Source organism: Microtus pennsylvanicus, chromosome 2 (assembly GCF_037038515.1).
Source record: "Microtus pennsylvanicus isolate mMicPen1 chromosome 2, mMicPen1.hap1, whole genome shotgun sequence".
Lineage (NCBI taxonomy): Eukaryota > Metazoa > Chordata > Mammalia > Rodentia > Cricetidae > Microtus > Microtus pennsylvanicus.
In genome coordinates, this window is record NC_134580.1 from 83,840,250 (window position 1) to 83,862,322 (window position 22,073).

The window sequence follows — 22,073 nt, forward strand, 5'->3', positions numbered from 1 at the left end:
TCCCCTAGCCAGTCAGAGCCAGTGCCTAGCAACTTCAAACTATCTTTAGTCCTTAATACTTTAGTTTAGTCAAGAGATCTTTATTGAAGCCTCCATGAGCAGTTTCTTAGCAGGCACCTGGAATATGGTGGTCCTCAACCAGATGTGTCTCTCGCCCTCATGGAACCTCAGAGCATTGGTGAAAAACAACCCAAACACGCAGGACTATACCTGTGTCCTCACAAATTATGACATGTTCGAAAAGAGAAAGAGACCAAGATACTCCGGGAAAGGACAGGAGGGGGTGACTTACACACGGTGCCGTATACAGCTGTGGAAGGGGACCCTGAGCATGGGACAGGAGGGGGTGACTTACACACGGTGCCGTATATACGGCTGTGGAAGGGGACCCTGAGCATGGGACAGGAGGGGGTGACTTACACACGGTGCCGTATACGGCTGTGGAAGGGGATCCTGAGCATGGGACAGGAGGGGGTGACTTACACACGGTGCCGTACACAGCTGTGGAAGGGGATCCTGAGCATGGGACAGGAGGCTGTGACTTACACACGGTGCCGTATACAGCTGTGGAAGGGGATCCTGAGCATGGGACAGGAGGGGGTGACTTATACACAGTGCCGTATATACGGCTGTGGAAGGGGACCCTGAGCATGGGACAGGAGGGGGTGGCTTATACACAGTGCCGTATATACGGCTGTGGAAGGGGACCCTGAGCATGGGACAGGAGGGGGTGACTTACACACGGTGCCGTATACGGCTGTGGAAGGGGATCCTGAGCATGGGACAGGAGGGGGTGATTTACACACGGTGCCGTACACAGCTGTGGAAGGGGATCCTGAGCATGGGACAGGAGGGGGTGGCTTACACACGGTGCCGTACACAGCTGTGGAAGGGGATCCTGAGCATGGGACATTTAAGCTGAGACCCGAAGGAAAGGAGGCAGCTATGGGAAGATTGGAGCAGGCTGAGGAACAGCATGTGTGGAGATTCTAGACAGGAAATGAAAGATGGCGGGTGTGGAGGAAAGGTCAGTGCACTTCTTTCCACACGTCTTCAATGCAGAGCATATCCTCTGGATGGATATCACACAGTCGGGGTGATGTCCGTTAAGTGTGTCCCAGATGTGCTCCACCATTAAATATTCTACTACACAATTTATAATGACTTTGTTGGGTCAGGAGGCGGTGGTGCACACCTTTAATCCCAACACTCAGGAGGCAGAGGTAGACAGGTCTCTGTGAGTTCGAGGCCAGCCTGGTCTACAAGAGCTAATGATTTTGTAGACTTTCTATTATGGGTATACTATATGACTTTAGCCTTTCCATTATGGAACATTTGAGCTCGTAAAATTAAATAGTGACATAGTTAACCACATAATAAAGCCAGGCATGGTGATGCATGTCTTTAATCCCAGTACTCAGGAGGCAGAGGCAGGCAGATCTCTGTAAGTTTGAGGCCAGCTGGGTCTACATAGTGAGTTTCAAAGCAGTCAGGGCTACATAGTAGGATGCTGTCTCAAAATAAAAAATACATAAAAATAAACAAAAATAATTTAAATACCAAGGGGCAGAGCCTACCTTTCCATATGTGTATTTCATAATTTCTTAGGGAAACCTAGAAATAAAATTGCCAGCCCTAAAAATAAATATGTCTGTTTTGGGCTGGGATTGTGACCCAGTTATAGCATGCTTGACTAGCATACGTGAAACATGGGTCCTCAGATCACTGTATAAACTGAATGTGGTGATGTGGTATGGCATGGCAGCACTTGGGAGTCAGGAAGATCAAAAGTTTGAGATCATCCTCAGATACACAGTGAGTTCAAGGTCATTCTCCTACACATAAGACACAGAGAGAGAGAGACAGAGACAGAGACACACAGAGACAGAGAGAGAGAGAGGAGGGAAAGAAGGAAGGGAGGGAGGGGTGAACGGAGGGATGAAGGGAGGCAGGAGTCTATTTTCATCATGGGATGTAAAATGCAAAGGCAGCATCTTGAGACGCGCTGACCTCCATACTCATGAGTGCAGTTCAAGCCATTCCAGGGGGAATGAGATTTCCAAAGAGGGAGGACCAGACTATGGAGAAAGCAACCAGTCACTCAGCCTATTAAAAGTGGAATAGTGGGTCTGCATCTTGGATCACGGGGCAACTTGAGGGTTATTTCACGTGGGAAATTCCATTTCCTTGACTGTAAGATAGAGGCAGTAACAGAACCTGCCTCACAGCATTGGTGCAGAGATTAATAGAACTGCCCAGAAGACACAGCATGGCGTCTGCCCAGGGCAGGAAGCCATTGGTGAATGGTGAATGCCTGTTCCCTCACCACCCAGCTGATTCTCACAGGTGTGGGTATAGACTCTCATGAGCACATTGCTGTGCCCACAATGCTTTCCTTGAGGAACTGGATGAGGCGCTCACCCACCTTTTCCTGGCAATAGAGGGTATGATCTCCATGTTGAAAGGTGAAACTCTCCTACGTGAGTTGTTCTGTCTTTAATCAAAAATAGGCCATCTTTAGTCAAGAATTTTTCGCACCTAAATAGCTCAATAGTTGCTCACGCGTGAGCCTCCAACATGACAGGGAACCAAGGGGTGGGAAGCCTGGCTCTTGTCACCCCTGGGTTCGGAGAGTATGTTGCTCTCTCTGGCTCTCTTTCTCCTGCTGTAAGAGAATGATGTCACGTCTCCGAGGGCTTGCAAGGATTCCACAAGACTAACACAAGCAAGAGCACTTGACCTTTGCAGGGTAGGAGATTGGTAAATATCATTGAACCCAAATCCCTTATCCACATCCCAAGTAGCAACTGGTGAGGACCCGGGCACATAAAACTTCATGCTTTAATGAGAAAAGACATCTGCTTTGAGGAATAGCCCTCTCTTTTATTCCCACAATGATCAATTGCCTTTCCCTTTCATATGCTGTCTGAAAGCTCACAGTGACCCTGACTTATAACCGAGATAAGACAACAGGAGCGATAAGGACGCTCATGAATCTCCTAACACGTCGCGAGGTTGCAAGAGTGATTAGTTTGACTCCCCATCTTCCACCTTTGTCAGCCCAGAGAAACTCTGAACTGGTCAAGAGGTCCAGGGCCATCCGCAGCCCAATAGACCTGGAGGGAGTGTCTGAGTTCACAGCGTTTCTCAGAAGGTGTCGGCAAACGGAGAGCCACTGTGAACGGTATATTCATCTCACCAGGAGCCATGACCTTGTCATTGGGCCAGAAACTTCTGGAGAAAATTCCAATTTGAGTTTAGATTTTTGCTGGGCTCAGGGTCTCATACGCAATAGGCAAGTTTTCCCGATAAGCTACACACCAAGTCCTTAGTTTTTAAAGACAGTCTCACTATGTAACCCAGGCTGGCTTTGAACTCTGATCATCTTGTTTTTACCTATTTGTGCTATGGTCATAGGTGTGTACCTAGCACAGATTTTATTTGCAGTGTGAGAAGGGAGGAGTCAGGACTGGAAAAGGGCCTTGACCATAAGAAAATAAGAAAAAGTTTGGAGAAGGAGATGCAAAAAAAAATTCATAAAAAATAAGATTTTGGCCGGGCGGTGGTGGCGCATGCCTTTAATCCCAGCACTTGGGAGGCAGAGACAGGGAGATCTCTGTGAGTTCGAGGCCAGCCTGGTCTACAAGAGCTAGTTCCAGGACAGGAACCCAAAGCTACGGAGAAACCCTATCTTGAAAAATAAAAAAAAAAAAAGATTTTTGCAATTTCTTTTGTAGCCATTTTCTGGCTTACTAGAATAGAAGAAAATGGTTTAATTCCTCCTACTTCTAAAATAAGAGCAAGCCTCCATTTATCAAATTCTGAAGCCATTGATTGGCATGTGAGCTTTCTTCTCATTATTACCTATATCCAGAGGGTCCTAACCCCGGATTCTAGCAGCTGTGCCGAGCCTTCACCTGGAAGCAACATCTCTATTGCATGTACTGGAACTGAAAATTCTGATATTCCCCTTGTCTTTCGATTTGCTTGTTGGTTTAATTTCTTTTCTTTTGTCTTACCTTGTTCATTTCTCTGGAAAATTCTTTGATTACACCTTCAAACCACATGTGAGCCAATATGATCTTCTTTGGGTGTGTTTGCTTTGCGGGCAGGAATTAAACCCAAGGCCTTACGAACACCAATCCTGTTTTCTCTCCCCCCTTCCCACCTCCCTCCCATGGAACTGCATCCACCCCTCATCTTGTGGCCTTTTATAAGTACTTTCACTCCCAAACCCCCTGTCTTTATCTTGTGCTAACTATTTGAACTTGTCTTAGCTGTCTTTCCTTGTTCTGTGGCTGTCCCTTCAATTACAACACAGCAGCCAGAGGATCCTGTTCTGCGTAGATGAGATCATGGCAAAACTCCCAGCTTCGTCCATCTACCTTGAGAAGAGTCCTCACTAGGGCTTTCAAGATATCAGAACCCCAGCCCATTGCCTGCCTGCCTTTCCCCTTGCTCCCACCTCCTCCAACACCTCCACCTTCTTCAAGCCTGCCTCGAAGACTCTGCTCTTGCTCTTCCATCTACCTGGAAGGTTCTCTCCACAAATGCATTCCTAGCTGGCTCTCCCACTTCCTTCCTATCTTTGCCAACTTCCCAGAAAAGTCTTTCCTAGTCGTGGCTTCAAAACCTGTGCCCAACCCTTTAGCCAGTGAAACAGAAATGAACAAACAAACAAACAAAATGGGTCAATGCTAGAGACTGAGAAAGATTTTATTATTAGAATTGAACTACGTGCTGTGTGAAGGCCAGCAAGTTCACTGATCTTTCGCCCACAAGCTACAGCCCCAGGAACCCTGATACTATAACCAATATAACAAGAAGGAGCCCTAGTATCCTGCAGGGAAGGATTCCCAGTTCATACAGGAAGCAAATGCCTCTTTTTTTTGTTCTCTTTGGAGGGATAGGTGATGCTCACCCACACTTGTGAGGTCAGTGTCCTTTCTCCGCCTATAAACTCAGACTTTCCTCTCTTCTAGACCCACCTAGATAGCTGGGCCTCCTGGAGCCTCATCAAGTTAACATTAAAATATTATCACACAGCTGCAGATGCTGGTACACAGCTGGAGACCCAGAGCTTGAGAGGCTGAAGCAAGAAGATTGGGTGTTCAAAGTAGACTTACTTAGTAAGTTCAAGGGTAGGCTAAGCTACACAGTGAGACTCTGCCCTCTCACCAAAAAGTGGGGTGGGTGTTAGGGATGTTAACTCAGTGTTACAGTGCTAATAGCACCCCCAAAATGCAGATAAGTAATTAAATACTAAAATATGTTGTCATAGCAACTAAGATGTAAGTGGTGAGAGCTAGTTGGAAGGAGGCACAGAAAGTTCCACCAGGGGAGGTCTGGCACCCGCCAAGAGCGAACGGTACTGCTTTCCCTTGTCTCCAGCTTCACCCTTTACATCACAGGGAATGAGTTTATGGAATGAGATTCCTGTTGAACTCCATCTATGGACCACTTTTCCTACGTGCCTACACAAGCTTACAGAAAATCTGATGGTAATGTTTGCAACTCCCTAAAGCTATGAAGCGAATGCTTTTAAATATTATGGGTTCTGGGGCAAAAAGGATGGGGTTGGACAGAAGTGGTTATGAAGGGAAAAGCTTTTAATTAGTTTCCAAAAGTTCCTGGGTTTTCATTGTTTTCTTCTTTCTCCTTTCCCTCAAATCCCAAAGACTTGTCATGAAATGGAGGAAGCCATTGACACAATTAGGTTATTTGCATATAGATAATAGTAGATGCTCTCACATCTTCAGCCTTTAAAATGTGAGTTTAGTGTCTTTAGTAAGATATCAATGGTCATTCCTGTGGGAGCTCTACTTTTAGCCTTACTTCATAGTTGTAGCAATGAGACAGCAATGTTCCAGGTGTGTGTTCTTAGATGCTGTATTATAAATGTTGAGATTGTAAGTCAATATCTGACTTGTGGCCTAAGGGTCACCTCTTAGCTTTCGTGTATAGATGCACCCACACCCACCTGCACCCCCACACCTCCACACAATGTGTATGGGTGTTTGCCTGCTTGTGTGTTTGATGTTTGTGGAGGCCAGAAGAGGGTGCCATATCTCCTCAAATTAGAGTTGTAGACAGTTATGAACCAACATAGGGGTGCTGGGAATTGAATCCAGGTCCTTCACAAGAGCAGCAAGTGCTCCTAACAGCTGAGCTGTATTTTCAGCCTCTCTTTGCATATTTTTTTTATTTCATTAATTCTTCAACATTTATTGTGATGGGGTCAGAAATATAAACAAATCATAGGCTGTCCCTTGAAGAAGACTACATCTACTGGATCCTAATGATCTATTGTTATTTTGCTTACTGGTTTGCAGTGATATGGTGAACACTATCCTTATTAAACACTCTGGAGAAATGGCCATCTAAAAGGGGTGTTTGTGTATATGTATGTATACGTATATAAATATGTATACACATGTATACATACACACATTCATATACATGTGTATAGATCCATTTCTTCCAAATAGTTTTGAGGGATTTAAACTACCTTTGAATATAGTTCTCAACTCCTGTTATAGCTTAGGGAGATATATATATTTTGGTTTCATGTGGGTTTTTTAGTTAAATGTTTGACTTAATATACAAAGTAAAGGGTTTTACTATGGCATTTTCACACATGTCATTATACTTTGTTCCTATCTGTCTCCTCCCCATTACTTTCTCCCCTCGCTCTATTTTTCTTAATTTTGTGTATACACCATGCAGCACATGTGTGCCTGGGTAGGCAGAAGTCAGAAGAGAGAGCTGAATCCCCTGGAAATGGAGTTACAGATGCCTGTGAACTGCCATGTGTGTGCTGGTCCTCAAGCCCAGAAACAGTCCTCGGAAAGAGCAGCCAGTGCTCTTAACCACCGAGCTGTTTCTCTAGCCCCCTCTTGCTGGTCCCTTCCTCTCCACAGTCATCCCCGTTCACATCACATGTTTTCTATTACCCTCCCCATCTCTGTGTCTCTCCCCTTCTGCTTCCATGTACTACACACACACACACACACACACACACACACACACACACACACGCATGCGTACATACACACACTGCTAGATGCCTCATGAGAGAAACCAAGTGGCATTTATTATGTGGCTTATTTCACTTAACATAATGATCTCCACTTCTATTCTCCTCAAAAGTTATGATTTCTTTCTCCACCCCCTTTCTTTCTCTTTCCCTTTCTTTTCCTTCCTTCCTTCCTTCCTTCCTTCCTTCCTTCCTTCCTTCCTTCCTTCTTTCCTTCCTTCCTTTCTCTCTTTCCGTGTATGTACCACATTTGATCCATTCATTTGTCGATGGGCATCTAGGCTGGTTTTATTTCCTGGCTATTGTGAATAGTGCAGCAATAGTGCAGTGGGTGTGCACGTGTGTTTGTACTGTGTTGACTTACAGTTCTTGGGGCATATACCCAGGAGTAGTTCTGCTGGATCATGTGGTAGTTCTATTTCCCACCTCCAACCTTACTAGCATTTGTGGTCACTTGTTTTCTTGAAGAGTGCTCTTTTTTTAAAATGAGGATGGGGTGGAATTTCAAAAGTGGTTTTAATTAGCATTTTCTTAAGGATTTTTTTTATAATGTTTTGTTTTGAAGGGTTGTAATAAATGTCATTAAAATGTTAAGGTTAATTGGGTAATGTGTCTCAATTTTTTAATCCCAGCGCTCACAAGAAGGTTGTCACAGTTGGAGACTCGCCTGGCCTGCAGTGTAAAACTATCTTTAAAGCATTTTTGTGACAGTGTTGGGGTGTGGGACTAGCAAGGAAATTGCGAAGAGAGTAGAGGCACTCACTGTTTCACAGGCTTGACGTCTGAGTCTGATTCCTGGATCCCACAAGGTGGCAGGAGAGAACACGCTCCCTGGGTTGTCCTCTGACCTCCGCACATAACTGCAGCACACTGTGCCCACACCTACGTACAGACACACAGATAATCTGAAAAATGAAAAAGCACCAAAACATTTTAAGCTGACTTCCTGGTCTTAAAGAGCATTGTAACCTTTATATGACTGAAACAGACTTTATAATTAATGTTTGATAAGTATTCTTTTGTGAAACTAAATCACCCTATTGGGAAATTTAAAGACTCCCTTTTATCGTATAATTGAAAACATTTTGTCCAAATACCATATTCTTCTTTGTAGGGCTGGGGACAGAACCAGAATGTGTGCAGTTAAGCAAGTTCTCCATCACTGGGCACGTGCCTAACCCTATTTCAAGGTCTTCTTCCTCTAGGTAACCTGTAACACTTGCAGTTAAAGACACGAAGACTAATGATCGCCTTAGCTTTATCTATGATTTATTTTGTGGCATTATTTTTGCATCATGTAGAACAGAGCTTCTCCGCTCCAGCACTCTTGATTTGGGGCTGGACAATTCTTTGTCGTGGATGACCCTGTTTGTCACAGGTGTTTGTCAGCATCCCTGGCTCCTCTGTACAAATGCCAGTAATTCTCTTAGCTCCAAAGCTGGGGCAGTCAAAGCTGGCTCTAGATACCACTCAGTGTCCACCAGGGAAATCTCCTCCACCAATTGACAATCAGTGCTCCTGAGTTTCCAGGACATTTAACTCCTACCAGTGAAATGGGTATTCCTAATCTGTTTCTGACTTTCTGGGGAATAATGCTTCTCGTGTTTCTTTCCAGAAAAAAAGAATCTATGCATTTAGCCCAGGAAATAAAATTTTATTCTGATATTAAGACAAATAATATATTAAACAGTGACAATTATTGTTTTGTGGTGATGTAGAATACATTCCTGATGTTCTAAAAAGATTCCTACAACTCAATGGCTCTCTTAGGACCAAGGCTACTAGACTGGTGGTGGTGGTGATGTATGTGTGTGTGTGTGTGTCTGTGGTGTGTGTAGGAGCAGGGTAGAAGTGTTGTATAACCCTTGAATCTGGACATCTGACTCATAGATGATTAGCAAACAGTCCAGGGGTTTTTCTTGAAGACAAGGAAGCCAACACTAGACTGTGGCTGAGAAATCACCCCGCGGTATCTGGGTAATGGATTCTTTAGTGCTCTTTCAAACGACTATTTTCTTTTTGTTTTCCTGTACTCTTTTACTAGGCTCCTACTTTCAACATTTCAAAGGCAATAGTTAAGAGTTCTTACTCTGAGCTTCCTGTGGCCTTGAGAAGTCAACTTCGAGAATGGAGGTGATGGTGGCAGCTTGGAAGAAGCTACATTAGTTTGAGCCTTCACAGACACACTGGGGTTCGAGGTCCCAGACAGGTGGCTCAGGTGAGGGAAAGGGAAGCATATATTCCACACTTCACTGCTCAGATTCTAGTGGTCTGCGTGGGCCAGTGGAGGGGGCTTAAAGCCCCTGAGGCTGGTAGATTTATGTCGGGGAAAGCAGTATAGCAAGACGAGATTAGGAACAATTTCAGAGGGTGTTGGAGGCATTGCTCCTCCATCTGAGCGTCTGGGACACTGAGCTCTGTCTGTAAGGACCTGGGTCTGTGCCAGCAAAGGGAGTAAGACAAGCCCAAGGAATGGAAGGTCACCGGCAGAGAGGCCGTTTGATAATTATATCCTTGTTTCCTTGAAGGTACCAATGTCCTTGATTCGCCAGCTTCAAAGTGAGCTGCCTCTGAAGTGGGGGGACACTCACACCTGCTGTGGGGCTGTGTTGACTACAGACTCAACAAGACAATAAGTCTGTTGACATTCTCAAGGCCACACTCATAACTCAGGCCCGGGGAAGTTTCTCTTCTTCTTCGTTTCTTTCTAAAAGATCACGAAGACATTAGTGTGTCCAGGACTGACTCTGGAGTGGATCCCAGGTAAATTCAGATCTTCTGTGGGTTAGAGTCTAAGCCTTATCTTTTACCTGTCCGCAAAGGACCATCACGTCTTGTAATCATCCAGGGGCCAGTAACAACAGGCATAGTTGCTCTTTGCTTCCCATATACTCCTCTCTGGAGATGCTGCATCAGCCGTGGTTTAAAAAGGACCCACATGGTTGGGACAGAGGGACCTGTTTGTCTACCGTACAATGAATACGGTCTAAAAATGGATCTCCAGGGCTTAGGAAAGGACTCAGTTGGTAAAGCGCTTGTTACACAAACACCAGGACCTGAGTTCAGATTTGCAGCACTCTTGTCAGAAGCTGGCTGTGATGTATCTGTAGTCCTACTTCGGGGAGGCAGAGGGGACAATCCCCGGACCTCACTGGAGAGCTGTCCTAGCTGAACTGAAAAGCTCTGGCTTCAGTGAGAGATCTGTCTTAAAAATCAAGGTAAAGAACTCTTGGGAATATACCCAAGAGAGGCCCTATCATACAACAAAAGTATATGCTCAACTATGTTCATAGCAGCATTGTTTGTAATAGCCAGAACCTGGAAACAACCTGGATGCCCTTCAACAGAAGAATGGATGAAGAAAGTATGGAATATATACATATTAGAGTATTACTCAGCAGTAAAAAACAAGGACTTCTTGAATTTTGCATACAATGGATGGAAATAGAAAACACTATCCTGAGTGAGGTAAGCCAGACCCAAAAAGAGGAACATGGGATGTACTCACTCATATTTGGTTTCTAGCCATAAATAAAGGACATTGAGCTTATAATTCATGTTCCTAGAGAAGCTAAATAAGAAGGTGAATCCAAAGACAAACACATAGGCATCCTCCTGAATATTAACCTTCATCGGGCAATGAAAGGAGACAGAGACAGAGACCCACATTGGAGCACCGGACAGAAATTTCAAGGTCCAAATCAGGAGCAGAAGGAGACAGAGCACGAGCAAGGAACTCAGGACCGCGAGGGGTGCACCCACACACTGAGACAATGGGGATGTTCTATCGGGAACTCACCAAGGCCAGCTGGCCTGGGTCTGAAAAAGCATGGGATAAATTTGGACTAGCTGAACACAGCGGACAATGAGGAAGAATGGGAACTAAAGAACAATGGCAGTGGGTTTTTGATCCTACTGCACGTAATGGCTTTGTGGGAGCCTAGGCAGTTTGGATGCTCACCTTAGGAGACCTAGATAGAGGTGGGCGGTCCTTGGACTTCCCACAGGTCAGGGAACCCTGATTGCTCTTCGAGCAGATGAGGGAGGGTGACGTGATCGGGAGAGGGGGAGGGAAATGGGAGGCGGTGGCGGGGAGGAGGCAGAAATCCTTAATAAATAAATAAATTTAAAAAAAATCAAGGTAAAGAGCAGCTGAGGAAGACACCTGTGGCCTCCACACAATGCACACTCCTGTGTACACATGTCCCTATGTCGCACACACTGACCACATACGAATAATAGAAGTGAAGTTCCTACTGACGACATAAAAGTATCTGCTGCTTCCTCGCCCCAACTTTCCACTTGCTGCCTGAACTCTCCCAGGGTGGAATATTCTGTTTTAAAACTCCCTTTGTTCAATCATTGGATGACTGAGGGCTGGTCCTAGCCCTCTAACACTGTCCAGGAAATGAACCCAACAAATGGAGCCTGCACACAGATGTTGCTTTGTATCAGCCTCCTAGACCAAGGTTTGCCTCTAGCAAAATCAGGTGTTGAACAACACCTAGAAAATAAGGAGAGGGAAATATTTACCACATTTTTCTCATTATTTTATTTTTTGCTCTGGCCTTAAAATGATAAATATTGGATTCATAGACACAATGTCCTCCCGGCACCAAGTTTTCCTCTGACGTGGCGCAAATGCACGGTTCTACCCATGACACATCAATGATGGATCTTCTCCTGTTGGACGAAGGTTCCTGCCCTTCCCTCCCTCCTTCGTTCTCTTCATTGTTCTGAGAGTTTCTGCTCCCTCCCTTCAACACGAGGGGTGACAACTGTGTCACCTAGAAAAGGATGAGGACTCCACACACCAGCTCCTGCCTCTCTTGGGGTCCTGGGATTCTGAGCTGTTGCCTGTGATTTACTGAGGAGACCCAGGGGGACAGCCCAGGTGCTGTATCTCATACCCTCGCCGGCTGCCAAGGGAACGTTCAGTCTGTTGACTTTATTCAGCTACGCTGGTCTGGCAGCCGTACCTGGGACTGTATATTACTCTGATATTTAATTTATCTGGTGTGGAAGGCGCTCTCTTCCACTTCAGCTGTCTCATAGCAGAAGATGAAAAACCATTTCGTTTGCAAGTCGTAAAAACTTTAACAGGCTTGGGCCTTAAAAAGTAAGGGACTCCTCGACTTACAAAGGATCAACAGAGGTCCAAACAACCATCGCTGATGTAGTTTTTCCCTAAGAGAAAAATTATGATGCAAACCCGATTGCAGTAAAATCAGCATGGGAAAATAAATGGCTTCCTTTGGGTGCTAACCAGTCTGAAGGGAGCACAAGCATAAATAGTTATTAGGGGAACAGGGAGTGATGGGGCCTTGGTCACAGCCTCTCTCACCTCCCACCTATCCTTCCCAATAACCCTGGTGACACAGAAGTATAAGTATAGGAAGTAGCAGAACTCAAACCCTGCTAGCACATGCGATTACTACCCAGTTAATAAAATGTCATTGCTTTAATTATTGACCTCACTCGGTGGGGTGCATGAAGTGAGAAGCCCAGCCCATGCTTCCTTAGAACAGAAACAAACAACACAAATAAGGGCTGGGATGATTCCAGGGATCCAGGTATCAACCTGGAGCTGCTCACTAGGTGTCAGGCTGGGGTCCCAAGCAGCCTCCTGCTGTTGTAGGGATCCAGGTATCAACCTGGAGCCGCTCACTAGGTGTGATCCCAAGCAGCCTCCTGCTGTTCTAGGGATCCAGGTATCAACCTGGAGCCACTCACTAGGTGTGGTCCCAAGCAGCCTTCTGCTCTTCTACTCGCGCTTCACGTCAAGCATTGATTTGAAGCAAAAATAAGCATAACCTTATAGCAGTGCAAAAACAGAGACTACAGGAATAGAAATTTATGCTCCTTCCAGAATCAGAAGACATCCTGGGGCTTTTGCTTATCATCATGCAGACCTCACTTATTTTAAAGGTTCTTTCTGAGTTTTATGCAAAATGTTGGTTCTGCGGTCTGGCTGCCTGGTTTGTTTTCTTTGATTATGATTTATTAACTGTGTGGTCTTGATGAAGTTACTTAACTTATCTGTGCCTTGGTTTTCCTGCTCTGTGAAATAAGGGTGTGTTCACCTTCCCACAGAGTACTTTTGTGGAAAAGTCCATGAACTAGAACCTGACATGTGGTGAATGTCCCATGCGTGGGAACTCGTCGGTAGTCACTGACTGAACTTAGGGTTTAGTCTGCAGGTTTCACTGTAATAAGCAATTCTGCGAGGCAGTGACCTTTATTCTTGTTTTGTTGAAACAAATTCCAGATCTCTTACTAGAAATAAAGAGAACCCGGTTTAGAATTCAGGTTCAGGAAGCAGGCTAAGGCTACACCTTTGCAAGGAGTTTTTGGCACATGCTCTATGGAAGCACATATCGAGTGAGAGAATCTGATAACAATAGTAATAATAATAATAATAATAATAATAATAATAATCTACCATAAAAGCCCCAGCTCACCTTCTCACCATTCTGGAACTCAGGCACTGAGATGGCCCTTTGGGGCACAGGCTGAGCGCTGGGTGTGGCTTTAGGCAAAGCAGCCGTTTCATCTCAGGGTCTCTTTGGAAGGCTAGCAGCCCTCACACTCCCAGCAGTGATGGGTATAAACACCTGGTCAGCATGAGCCGTCTACATTGCCCCTTAGCTTGAGAAAAAGATGTTCAAAGTTATCTCCTGGGTAGTGGACCTGCAGATCATAGCTATTTTGTCCAATATCTGAGACAATTTGAGGAACCCCATAAGGAATTGTTGACTCAAAATAAGTATGGCCTGTACTGGGGAGACAGCTAAACTAGTAAAACCAGCCTTAGGTTGATGCCCAGAATCTACATAAGAAGTCGTGTGTGCTGGTGGACACTTGCAATCCCAGTGATGGGGAGGTAGAGAGAAGCAGACCCACGGGCTTTGCTGGCTAGACAATCTAGCCTAACTAATGTGTCCCGGGTCCCAGTGAGAGACTGTCTTAAAATGTACCATGGCCAGCTCCTGAGACCTGACACCCGAAGTTGACCTCTGGCCTACACATGCATGCACCCGCACCCCCAAACCTAACAAACAAAAAACCCAAGCATGTCAGCTGCTAACTAGCACCAAAACAAGCAGCTCGCCAGCAGGCCACAGATGTCAGTTGGTTCACACGTTCTCCACACCTGGCTTTGGCCAAATGCAGAACACTAAATTAGCTCAAGTGTTTTTTTTTAATGATATCTTTGTGAATCATAAGCTGGGGTAACACACAGAGTGAGTTGAGCCTTTGTCTGGGTTGGAGTCAGGGCCATGAATTAGTCCAGGTTACCCAACACGACAACAGTTACACACAATGAGATCGGGACCATTGGCGTGAAGACAGATTTCTCAAGGAGAAGGTAGCTGTTTGCCAACTGCAAAGAAATTATAAAAACAAATTCTTGGCTGAAAACTTGAAAGGATAGGTTTGGAATGTTATCTTAATGCACATTACAGTCTTGAAGTTTCTTGTCATTTCCAAGATAAAGTACTGTGTTTATATTTTATTCATTTCCATGCAAAATGACTTCTAAAGCTACCCGCCAAGAATTCTCACTGACAGTGCAGTTCATGTTTCTCTGACTATATTTCTTTTTCTTCTAACAATACACTGTTTTATGATTAAATATGCCTCTCCTAGGATTATAATTTCTCATCATATAATTGATACAATTACATAAATACAGGATTGAGTTCAAAATTCCTAAGGGAACAACTTCAGATTTGAGAGTAAAGTCTTATCACTGAAATACTTTCAGAAAACACATCAGACATGTGGAGCCATCGGGTTTAAGAATGCACTACCAATTTTATGTTAACTTATCTAGAGTGCAGTGTTCTCTGTCATATGGATAGATCTGTAGCCATGAAGATTAGTGCCTAGCCAAAACAGGAAAAGAAGAAAGCTTAATTTTTCATTATCTCCTCAGTACACTACCTAGCTGGAGTTAGACACTCTGCATGACTGCTCAGCTCCTCTGGGGTAGCTTTTGGTCCTGATAGCCCATGATACATGTGGAAGAGTGACCAGATGATGCCATCAGATGCCAGCACCCACAGCTGATGCCATCAGACTCCAGCACCCACTGCGTGCAAGCGTCTTGACTGGAACTGTGCATAGGGCAATGCCAGGGTGCGAAGTGTCCCCATACTGCAGTGAGCAGTGCAGGCAGGAGGCGTAAGCAGAAGCACACTTAACTTCCATAACACATGAGTCTGATAAACGCTGTAAAAGAAAAAAGGCTCAAATAAAATGCTACTGGGGTTCTAGGAAGGATACTCTCCGCAGAGCTCTTTGTAAAAATAAATAATATTTCAGATGAACCCTGAGGGATATGTGTGAGATTCTTCAGTGAAGGTCTGAGGTTTCGTTTATCTTACAATGTTGATTTTGTGCACACTTAAGAACTCTAGCCTCTCTGAGTGTGCAGGAGTTGCCTCTTTTCCCTCCACACTTGGAGCACTTGGTTTCACTGTCTTGCTGTCTTCATGGTTGCTCTGGTGTCAGTCCCTGCCTGAGCCATCGTGTCTACCCAGCTGTTCTGAGTGGTTCTCCTGTTTCTTCTCTCCAGCATGCCCAGGGCAGCACTTCCTTTGCCTTATCCTACTAGAGACACACCGGGCCTTGTCTGTGTGTTTAGATGTTTCCCCCAGGTTAGAAAAACTTGCAGCTCCTTCAAAGGTCGTCTCCTACAGTCTATCCTTTCTTTATAAAACTCTAACAATGCATACTCGGTGACTTCTCGTCCTGTTTCGTGCATCTTTGGCCAGTTTTTCATTCATTCTTTTGTTTCTATATTTTCCACTTTCTCAAATTCTGGATATTTCCTTCAGGTGGTTCTTCAGTTCATTATCTCCTCGGACATTTACCATTCATTAATTTTACTTTTCAGCCCTAAGGATTTCTTTTTCTCTCTCTCAAAAGTCAGACGTATCTGGTCACCCTTGAGTGCCTGCCACTGTTTGCTTTTTTTTAGGAATCCCAATCCTCATTTATTAAAACATTTTACCATTATTTACTAGAAAGGCAGAAAAATAGAAGGATGAGGACTTTAAAAGATTTAAATATTTTATTTTTTAATTGTATGGATATATCTTTACCTTCATTTACCCATCTATATATCTATACACACATATGTACACATATGTACATATATGTATTATATGTATATATGCATCATATACATGCCTGGTGCCCATAGAGGTCAAAAGTGGATTCTCTGGAACTTAGGTATGGATGACTAGAAGTCACTATGTGGTTGCTGGGAATGGAATCTAGGTCCTCTGCAAGAACAAGTGCTCTTAACTGCTGAGCCATCTCTCCAGCCCAGAGATGAAGACTTTAGACCCAAACTTCCTGAGTTCACACTGTAGCTCTGCCGTGAAGAGAAGCTGATAGGAGACAAGTGACTAGCTACTGGGCTTCAGCTTCGCTTGCCTCTGCCTGTTCTCCCTCTTTCCCTAATGCTGAGAACCAAACCCAGACCTGCTCTTCCACTTACAGAGCTGGACTGCAGTAGTACCCACTACTTGTTTCATGAGTTGTTATGGAAATCAAGTTACAATTGGAAGAGTCTTAACAGTGGCATCCAGCACACAGCAATCACCGTCCGTTTTATAAAACACGGTGCACCTACTAATTCCAGCATTCACATATGCTGGAGTCTAAGCCAGATGCTGGTTCCCCTCCTGGGCTTAGTGATCTGTGATGGGAACTCAAACTTGATGAATTTTCTTGGACTTTTCCCTTTCGGGGATATGGGCCTGTTCCCAGGGTCTAGTATACAGGGTCTGGACAGTGGATCTCAGTGGCTTTCCAGGTGTGAGGACGTGTGCCCATTTCTGCTGGGAGACAGGGAGATCCTTCAACTGTTTGGGAGTAGAACACTCCTGGCCTAAGGCATAAGCCCCAGAATCTTGCTTTTCCCACCTTGCGGTGCCTCAGGGCAACATGTGATGCTGTAGCATTCCCGGGCGACCTTATTTTCCTAAAGCTCCTTTTCACCCTGGTTCCAGCTGGTTTTCTTGAAGGACCCTTCTCACACTGTTTTGTTACAAAATGCATGTCTGGTAAGACCCCGTTCTTTTGTAATTAGCAAGGCTGTCACAGAATTTAGTTATCAATACTGTTTGAAGCTACCACCTACCAGTTGAGTATCGGTCAGAGTGAGCAGTCTCAGGCTGCAGCAACAGGCAAGCCCAGTCTTTAACAGCTCCGAGATAAAGATGTGGTCTGCCCAGGCTATGTGTCTGTCTCAGTCAACAGGGCTCTGTGTTATGGGAGACAGAAAATCAGGTAACTCGTGTGCTAGTCATTGAAGACTTGTCTGGGAGCAGTGCACAGTCTTTTCTGCTGACTCTCGGTTGATCAAAGCGAGTGACAGGGCCACACCTTAGTTCAGAAACACTGACACATTTGCTTAGGAAGAAGAACACTGGAGCACCAGTGAACCCTGCTGACAGCTACAGCGTTCCGTTTCCACCCAGCTTTATAAGCAGTTCCGTGTTTTGACATATTATAGGCACACATCTAAAAACTCTTCAGGCTGTTATGTAATGAGTGCCCATCAGAGTCATTTTCAAATGCCAGCTTAATGGGTCATGGTCACTATTTCAAACAGACCGGTGTAAAAATGCTCGGAGCGTTCCTGATTATGCAAGGACCATATGTTCATCGTTTACATATTTCTAAATTTAGAGAACAAACAAAGTATGACTAGAATTTGAATGAATGTGCGTTCCAAAGTGGTGGGTGGCCGACGTGAAGCGCCAGTGATGAGCATGAGCTTCAGAGGGGTGGAGTATGCTCACAGGAAATGGAGGGCCCTCAGTGCCAGGAAAGACTGCCGCTCTGGAGAATAAGAAGTCACTGAAAACTTTTGGGGAAAAAAATTAAAATATCCATTCAGTCTTTATGGAGCATTTTCCGTGGGCACTACGTGAAGAACTGGGAATATGCAATGAATGAAACACAGCTCGTTCCTTTACTTAACCCACCATCCAGTAACAGGACTGCAAACGAATCTAGGATAATGGACCCAGGCAGCAGAAAGAGAAAATAGACAAGGATGTGAAGAAACTACTTTACTGTGTTCCCATCCAACTCAGGAGAGCCCAAAGCGGCAGTCTGGAGATGGAGATGAAGAGGAAGGAGTGGATCAAGAGGTCTTGGAAGACGGCATTATAGACGGTTCCAACTGCCCAGGTATCAGGACCCAGAGTTCATCTTAAGGTTGCAAATTCAACGATCAGGTAAAATAACACCATTAAGATAAATTAAAATGTCGGGAGGAACATTTGGCTCGGGATGGGGAGGGGAAGGTGATATTTGGTTAAATACATGCTGAATTTGAAATGTCATGAATATCTCCTGGTGGAGGGATCCAGCAACAAGCTGGATGTATGGAATCAGGAGCTCTGTGGTCAGAAACCAGAGTCCTTGGCACAGCATTGATGGTGTCTTCCTGTCCCTTTTAGAAGACAGGAGTGTAGAGAGAGCGTGCTCAGAGCCATGTTCTGAAGCTGTCTGATGAACATGGGCAATGACAAAGCTTGACTTTGTGAGACTGAAGAATACAAACCCGTTCCTACATCTCAGAGCCATCGTAGAGAACAGACTCCATCCCTACAGATCTGTCTTCAAGGCTTGTTAGTTTCCAGTGTCCTCACTGTGAACTAGTTACCGTCTGAACAGACAATAACCACACCCAAGATGGGTGGAGAGAATTTTCTCACCAGCTGGCAGAGGTGCCACCCAGAGCACCCTTTATGTGGGAATGTGGTGGAAGTTGAGGTCTATTTAGACTGGGAAAGGGGGACTGGGCTCTGAGCAGAAAGAACAGGGTTGGGTACCAAACCAAACCACTGGACGAGATCCTCAAGGGTTGCTAAAGATCAGTGTAAATAATCTTACTCAAGAGTGTGCCAAAGTGCAGTATAGACAAGCGAGCCTTCACTGGGAACGAGGGTTAGGTTAACTGAAATATTAAATTTGAACCCTTTCTCTTCATGCCAGCCAGGCCTTCACACTTTGTAATGCTCGGCATGGAGATTCTAAGCAGGCAAAATATCGGGTGCAGCCTTTCTTGGTGACAGTTTTGCCTTTGGTATCTTATGGCACAAAACTTAAAAATGGCTCAGAGAGTAAGCCTTATGTTTGTATATTTTATCAAAATAAAATTTGAGTTTAATATGTAATCTTTTTGTTCTGAGGACTGGTATGTGCATATTTAACGAGAAGTAAACACAGTGATCATATTATTGTGTTAAAGAGATCGTGAGCCTCGAGGGAGCATTTTGTAGAAAGGGAGGACTGGGGGAGGGTGCCAGCAACACTGAGTCTTTTCAGACAGGTCTCACTATGTAGCCCCTGGATGTTCTGAAATTCACTCTGAAGACCAGGCTACCCTTGAACTCAGAGTTTGGCCTGCCTCTGCCTTCTGAGTGCTGGGATTTAAGGTTGGTGGTTTTTCTTTGTCTTTTTTTTTTCTTAATCGACACAAGTTTATGACCCACACTTACTGGGAATTCCTCCTTCGTGGCAATAATTGCAGTCTCCGATCCCCATCACAAATGGTGTTCAACAAGTTCCCCATGCCTGCTGCCATAGGACTGGCACACACAGAGCCAGTCAGTGTAGCTTACATGCAACCCTGGACATCTAAGGGCATCACAGACCTGTTATTGCTCCATATCGGGTGGCTCAATGCCACTTGTCCCTCTAAGAAGTTGGGTATCTGAGGCCTTTTAAGAAAAATTATTTCCATGGATCTTTTTCAAGACAGGGGTTCTTGTGTAACATCCCCGAATGTTCTGGAACTCCCTTTTATAGACCATGCTAGCCTTGAACTCAGAGATCTCCTTGTCTCTGCCTCCCGAGTGCTGAGATTAAAGGTGTGTGCCACCACTGCCCAGCTATTCCCATGGATTTTAAACACGATCACCTGTGTTGACCACAGGATTGGAACTCTCAGCTGGAGCCTGGTGGTTTACTGTTTCAGTCATTTACTGAAGGCAATGACTGCTCTTCCCTCAGAATCTATCGGTAGCCAACAGTTCAGCACAGAGAGGCAGAGTCCCCCGTTCCAACCCATGATTGCCTGTTGACAGACCCAGTGCCCAATGCAGACAATCCAACTATGGTTTTTGTAACAGCCGTGTAGTGGCCTGAAGACAGCAATTCTTAGGTGTTCTCCAACTTCCACAGGCTACATTCTTTCTGTTCCCTCTGTGGTGACATTCCTTGAACTTTATGGTGGGTGGTATAAACATCTTATTAAGACACTCAGGTGTCATTTATTCTAAGTTCCTAAGTAGCCATGAGTCTCTGCATTTATTGTCCTTGACAAAATGTGGGAAAGGAACCCCAGAAGTGGGGAGACTACAGGTGAGAGGGAGGTAAGAGAGGGTGAGGGATGCTAAAATATGATCTCTCTATGAAATTAATCAAAGGACACATTTAATCAATAAAAATGGGAATTTGATTCTACAAGGATTAAAAAAGATAAAAGACCATTTTGCATCCATGATGTTATAGTATTAAGTCTTGTAAGCACATAGCAGACATTTTTTGGCCAATGGATAAAGAATTTTCAAAGCTAACTCCTGAGGAAGGCGAGAGACCTGCCTGGGGATACAAGAGCTGGTTTGCTTGGGAGCTCACTGGATCTGAGGCAAGCAAGAAAGAACCACCTTCCCCAGGGACAGTCTTGGGTGCGACACCTAGGACAGATCAGGTTGTGTGCTGTGTTTGCCTTACACATGGCTTTACTTCAAGGCCATGCCAAGCTCTGGGGACAGCTGGAGTGGGAACTTCAGAGACTTGAGATTTCTTCTGCAAAACAAAGGGTTGGGTTTGATAGATGCTAAGACGAGGTTGGGATCTGGAGTATGTATACTTAGCCAACCTCAGTGTCTCTGGACTGTGTCATTTCTGATTGGCACAGTAGGTGCGGGAGAATTGTCTAAATTCTGTCAATCATGTTTTAAATAAACACTGATTGGCCAGGCAGGAAGTATAGGTGGGCCAACCAGACAGGAAGTAAAGGTGGGGCAATGAGAACAGGAGAATTCTGGGAAGAAGGAAGCTCTTTCTACAGTCCTGTCTCAACCACCTAAGAAGCAAGATGTGACCTGCTCCCCGGAGAAAGGTACTGAGCCATGTGGCTAACATAGATAAGAATAATGGGCTAATAAGTTATAAGAGCTAATATGAAGACTGAACTAATGGGCCAATCAGTTTATATCTAATGTAGACTCTCTGTGTGATTTTCTTTGGGGCTAAATGGCTGTGAGACCTGGTTGGAGGACAGAAACCCCAACAAGCAGGCCCTCATGTTACGCTTAGCCTGGCCAACCCCAGTGTCTCTGGACTGTGTTGTTTCTCATTGGCACAGGAGCTAAACATTCTGTCATCCTTACTCTCACGTCTCTTCCACAGGAAGACAAGTCTTTGCAGGTATTTAGAAGACGGGGGTCGCCTGGTTTGGGGGAACAGAAGATTCATACAAATTCCCCCAAGCTGTACTTATTGTTTCTCAGTATTCTGGTTACTTCAGGTGCAGCTGTTGTCTGCAAACAAAACCACCATGCACTCCCTGGCTCTGTGCTTCCAGCTTCCATTTGCTAACCTCCAAACCGTTCTTCCCTCTGCTCTAAAATAAGGTTTTCCTTGGCTCACAACATGTGACCAGTTTCCTCATGAGTGGGGAAAATAACAATAGAAAGTTTGAACCCTGAGTGTCTGAGGTTCTCTCTTGGTCCCTCCCTGTTCTTTCTTGATAGAAATCCAAACACAAAGGAAGGATGCTGAGCTTCCAAACAGCAAGGGAGAGGTAGGAATTTTCTCATTTCTCTGTTTTTCCTATTCTCTGTCTCTGTCTCTCTCTCTGTCTCTCTCTGTCTCTGTCTCTTTCTCCCTCATATCCACCCTTTAATACTTCATCCTGTGGTTCTTCTGCTACTATAACATCCATGAATTTGTACACAATTAAGTTATCATTTCATATGTATCATCTGTACATTTATTT

General features: G+C 44.8%; 1 long non-coding RNA gene across 1 annotated transcript in view; it reads right to left on the bottom strand.

Moving 5' to 3' along the window:
- The window catches only part of LOC142844962 (uncharacterized), a 69,948-nt gene that overhangs the window by 8,442 nt on the left and 39,433 nt on the right, over positions 1-22,073 (bottom strand). Inside the window, exon 2 of the long non-coding RNA XR_012909786.1 lies at positions 7,800-7,941. This is a non-coding gene — a long non-coding RNA (uncharacterized LOC142844962). The remainder of the gene's footprint in view (positions 1-7,799; positions 7,942-22,073) is intronic.